The sequence below is a fragment of the Melospiza georgiana genome, chromosome 22 (genome assembly GCF_028018845.1).
Source record: "Melospiza georgiana isolate bMelGeo1 chromosome 22, bMelGeo1.pri, whole genome shotgun sequence".
NCBI lineage: Eukaryota > Metazoa > Chordata > Aves > Passeriformes > Passerellidae > Melospiza > Melospiza georgiana.
In genome coordinates, this window is record NC_080451.1 from 8,228,607 (window position 1) to 8,234,624 (window position 6,018).

Genomic DNA, 6,018 nt, shown 5'->3' on the forward strand with positions numbered 1-6,018 from the left:
CTTCAGAGCAGGGGAGTCTGACAGAGGATAGATCACCCTGGGGGAAAGGAAACAGCAGGGTTAGTGCTGCCAGAGTGTCATTGTGTGCCGTGCTGTGTTGTGCCATGCTGTGCCATTCTGTGCTGTGCCATCTCACTCCAGCAAAGCAGCTCTCCAAGGAACCCCTCAATCCCAACTCCCTCCCAGCAGCACAGCAGGGACCAGAGAGCCCCAGAGCTCATGGCAGGGGACACACAGGTCAGGTCAGGGACCCCGGGGTCCCTTATGGGGGACACTCAGGACCAGAGACCCCCTGAGGTCATCGGGAAGGACACACAGGACCAGAACCCTCCAGAGCCCAACGTGGGGGACATTCAGGACCAGAGCCCCTCAGAACCATCTGGGGGGACACAGGACCAGATTCCTCCAGAACCATCATGGGGACACTCAGAACCAGAACCCTCCAGAGCCCAACGTGGGGGACACCCAGGATCAGAGACCCCCAGGGGCCATTTTGGGGACACACAGAACCAGAAACTCTCAGAACCATCGTGAAGGACACCCAGGACTAGATTCCCCCAGAACCATCATGGGGACACCCAGGGCCAGAGACTCCCAGGGGCCATTTTGGGGGACACTCAGAACCAGAGCCCATCCTGACTGCCCACACCACTGGCCATGGTGGGGGACAGTGCCCACAGCCCAGCAGTGCAGGCAGGGCAGCAGGCAGGGATGGGCCAAACCCAGCGAAATTAACCCATTTTTCACCCAAACCCTCCTGGCTGCTGCTGCACAGTCATAACCAGAACCAGCACCATAACATAACGCTCAGCCCAGGCCGTTCCCCTTGTCCCTGCAGGAGGAATTTTGGAGCAAAGCAGCCCAGCCCAGCTCTCCCCATGTGCCCAGGGCCTCCCAGAGCCAGCAGCTGCAGCCGGAAGTTTCTCGGAGCCATCTTGAGCCGCGTGCTGCCTTCCCCTGTGGGCAACCATCATCCTCCTCCCTCAGCCTCTCCCTGCCGGCAGCAGCACCACCTCTCCCTTGCCCTGTCTGACACCCCCAGGCACGGCTGGCTGTCCCTTTTCCCCTTTGTTGGTGTCAGCATCCCATCTCATAGTGAAAACCTGACACTTCCTGTGCTTTGGGCGGGAGCTGCTGAGGGCAGGGCTGAGAAAGGGATGCTCCAGTGCAGGGCAGCTTCCTCCTGAGCCAGGGATGTTCCTGAGCCAGGGATGTTCCTGGGGGAGCAGGGCAGCTGCTCCCTAATCCAGGGATGCTCCAGTGCAGGGCAGCAGCTCCAGGGATGTTCCTGAAGGTGCAGCCAGGGATGCTCCCTAATCCAGGGGGGATGGAGTGCAGGTCAGCTGCTTTCTGATCCAGGGATGCTCCCTGAGCCAAGCATACTCAGGTGGGGCCCCCTGGGACCCAGCTGGGGACTGTCTGGATGCAGGGGAGGGAGTTAAAATGAAAGCAGCAAAGTTTTCCCCGTCAGGTTGGACAAAGCGCAGCATCCACAGCTGCCCTGCCTGGAGGAATTCCCACGGCACACGAAGGCACAGGAGGGCACAGAAGGGCAGAGGAGGGTACAGGAGGGCACGAGAGGGCTCGTTCCCCACGGGTGCCACGTCGGGGACGGCCAAAAGCAGAGCCTGATGTCCTCCCATCCCTGCTCACCCCACGTGTGGCACGCACACACAGAGAAACGAAAGGAGCCACGAGCAGCTCAGAGAGAAGCCCAGAGCAGATGATAAAAGCGACAGAACAGCATTGCTGGCGCTCTTACCCCTCTTCCATTGTGCTTTCCCTGGCCCAGAGCAGCTGCAGGAAGCAGCCAGGCCTTTTCCTCCCGAGGAGAAAGCACCTCTGCACCGCCCCGGCTGTGTGGTCATCAGGGTGACACCAGCTCCAACCACGTGGCTGCTCTGGTTCTCAGAAGGGAACAAATCTGACTATTTTAAGGGCGTTTCAGAAGTTCCCTTTCACTCTTTGCGGCTGAGCAAAGCCAGGCCAGCTTCTTCTGGTGTCTGAGCTCTGAGCTGAGGTGTACAAGGGGAAGTTGGGGTGGTGGGTGCTGTTAAAGCACATCCCTGCTGCTCTGATTGTGATGGTGTTCACAGGACTCAGGATGAGGGAAGAGACGAGGATCTGACTTTGTTTCAGAAGGCTTGATTTATTATTTTATGATGTATATTACATTAAAACTATACTAAAAGAATAGAAAAAATGATTTCATCAGAAAGCCAGCTAAGAATAGAAAAAAAAAGAATGATAACAAAAGCTCTGTCTCAGACTCTTTGCCTTAGCCAGCTGGGCTATAATTAGCTATTAATTAGAAACATCTAACATAGACCAATCACAGATGCACCTGTTGCATTCCACAGCAGCAGATAATCAGTGTTTGCATTCTGGTCCTGAGGCCTCTCAGCTTCTCAGGAGGGAAAATCCTAAAGAAAAGATTTTTCATAAAAGATGTCTGTGACACTCTGATTCCTGCTCATCACCTCTGCAGCAAGAGTGACAGCCCAGCACCAAGCACCTGGCTTGGTAAGGAATTTGCCAACCAATTTACATACAAATAGGGTTCCCCAAAGTTTCTTTGGTTCCCCAATGTTTTTCAGGGATTGCTGGAGGCTTTCACATTTGGGAAGCTGGGAAAGCACAGTGATGTTTTATGAAAGACATCTTCTATGAAAAAGACTTTCCTTAGGATTTTTCCTTCTGAGAAGCTGAGAGGCCTTAGGCACAAAATGTAAACAATGGTTATCTGCTACTGTGGAATGCAACAGGTGCATCTGTGATTGGCCCATGTTAGTTGTTTCTAATTAATGGCCAATCACAGTCATCTGGCTTGGACAGAGAGTCCAAGACAGAGCCTTTGTTATCATTCTTTGCTATTCTATTTTTTGTTTTCTAAGGAAATCCTTTCTTCTATTCTTTTAGTAGAGTTTTAATATAATATACATCATAAAATAATAAATCAAGCCTTCTGAAACACGGAGTCAGATCCTCCTCTCTTCCCTCATCCTCAGACCCCTGTGAACACCATCACACCCTCCCACCTCGGTGAGGCAATGGAGGATGCTTGGCATGGCTGGCACAGCTCAGGAAGGACCTGCACTGCATTTATGGCAGGTTTCTAACAGGAAAAAAAAAAGACCAGAAAGTGCAAACCAAGGATCCAGGGTTGCCGTGGGGTTTGCCGGCGTTCAGCCACGCTCCAGCGTTCCCTGGGCTGCTGCTTCCCTCTGTTGCTTGTCAGGGCATTGCAGGGAGGCTGCACACGGGAAAAGAGCCCGGCAGCGGGGAGGGAAAACCTGCCAGGAGGTGATGTCCCACCTGTGAGCCCCGTGATGCTTCTATTTCATTTCTTACGTGACCTCTGTGGCCACCTCAGGGATGCGGGACTGGCTCCGCTTCCCTCTGCCCATGGAGCTTCCCAGTGAGCAGCCACTGAAATAATGCCCAAAGATTAGCATGGAAATGCTCCACATACTCAGTTTTTCACGGTGGTGTGGGAAAACCAGCCCCAAAGACAGAGGGAGAAGGAAAAGGAGGGATCAAGGTCCCTGCGGCCAACCCAATGTTGGAGAATAACTCCTTGGAGAAGCAGAGATGAAGCTCAGCCCATCCAACCGTGCCTCACTCACGTGTTGGGACCACAGGGGTCACATAAGAAATAAATTATAAATAATAATAAATATTAGAATGATTAATAAGGTCTAATAGACTTTTGGAATGATCCCTGGAGAAGCAGTGATGAACCTCAGCCCATCCAAGCGTGCCTCACTCACATGTTGTGATCACAGAGGCCACATAATAAATAAAATAGAAATTCTAATAAATATTACAATGATTAAAAAGGTCTAATGGATTATTGGAATGGTTATAAACTCATTTTTTTTTTCATCAGTATTGGAGAACAAGTCCCTGGAGAAGCAGAGCAGATGAACCTCAACCTATCTAACTGTGCCTCACTCATGTGTTGTGGCCACAGAGGTCACATGATAAATATAATATATAATATATATTATACATATACATATAATATAATATAATGTATAAAATATATATTATATAAAATATAATAAATATATAACAAATACATTAGAAATTCTAATAAATATTAGAATTATTAATAAGATCTAATAGATCTTTGGAATTATTGCAAACTCAATTTTTTTTCATCCCAAAGAGGTGAAGGGCACTGTGGGATCTCAGCCTTGCTGGGATCTAGCTGGGTTTCGCTATCACCTTCAGGGCTTGGGTTTAGCACCACAAATGCTCAGAATTTGTTATTCACTGTTATCCCACCACTCCAACAGCCCAGAAGGAAAAACGACAACCTGAAAGGGAGATAAATGCACAAACTCAATCGAACAGGGCTATAACTAATTCCTGAGGACCCTCTGAGAAAGCAGGAATTCTCAGAGCTGTTTCCACCTCTCACACAGAGAGATTTGGGATCTGACCCATCAGGCTCATCCAGCCCACAGCAAACAATTTAATATCTGAAAAAAATGCTGCCAGTCCCAGAGTGCCAACACTGCCCTGTGCTATCATTCATTCATCCATCCCAGACTGTTAAATTCAAAATGAGCTTTGTGAAAGCAACGGAGAGCCGGGGAGCTTTCCTGCAGCACACTTTGAATCTCAGCACCCTTATGTGGGCTCCAGCAGCTTATCAACAATTTTTTTCCCAAGGAAAAGAGAGAGAAATCCTGTCTCTTGAGATGGGGCAGGAGGCTGAGGCTGCTGCTCTCAATCCCTCCCTGGCAGCCCTGCATCCCACCAGCATCCAGCCCCTCCAAAAGTGCTCTCACTCCAGAGTTAAACCACTTGGAAGCAAACTTTCCAAGAAAGTTTTCCAGAAAAGCACCAGTCCAGTTGGTATCTAGAGGATTTTTCCCCCCTTAAAAGACACAAACATGGCTTGCTTTTCACTTTCCAAAACAGTTTTTTAAAATCACCAGTCCAGTTGGTATCTGGAGTTTTCCCCCTTAAAAGATACAAGCATGGCTTGCTTTTCACTTTCCAAAATCGTTTTTCCAGAAAAGTGCCAGTCCATTTGGTGTCTGGAGGTAATTTTTTCCCTTAAAAGATACAAGCATGGCTTGCTTTTCACTTTCCAAAATCGTTTTTTAAAAGCACCAGTCCAGTCAGTATCTGGAGTTTTTTCCTTAAAAGATACAAGCATGGCTTGCTTTTCACTTTCCAAAATAGTTTTTTAAAAGCACCAGTCCAGTCAGTATCTGGAATTTTTTTCCCTTTAAAAGATACAAGCATGGCTTGCTTTTCACTTTCTAAAAAATTTTTTACAGAAACTTTTTCCAGAAAAGAACCAGTCCAGTTGCTATCTGGAGTTTTTGCCCTTAAAAGATACAAGCGTGGCTTTTCATTTGTAAAAGCAAGAGGGGAAAATAGTATGAAATAGAAACATTAAAGAAGGTAAACTAATAGAAACTTCACAGACTAATAGAAATATCAAACTAATAGAATAGAAAATGTCAATATTGTGTCACAACCCCACCACAAATCACCCTCCAGCTGCAATATAGAGAAACTCACACACCCCCAGAGCAAGGGACTTCCTTTTGCAGGGTTTTTTAAAATCTCTTACCTGAATTTTGAGAGGTTTCCCGCAGGCCTGGGATTGAGGATCTGCGGTTATTCAGTGCCCTGCACACGGGAGTAGCGTCCCGGTCGCCAAGGCAATGACATTGGAGCCGCTGAAAAGCGAGGCAAAAAAATCCCTGCGCTCCCTCCTGCCATAGGAGGCAGCAAAAAAAGGGGTGGGGAGGCAGCAAAAAAAGCGTGCCAGGGAATTAAAGTGACGCCGGGACGAGCTGGGATGTGAGGGATGCGAGAATGGGGGCACCCTGTGTGGAAACTCTGAGCACACAGGGAATATTTCTGTGTTTGCTCTAGGGTGCCCTGGCTCTGACCCTCATCCGTGGAGAAAGTTTCCTGAGCTCCAGAATAGGCTGGATACCCACAAAAAGTATGAAATAGATTATAGGAAACAGTGTAAGTGTGTCACTC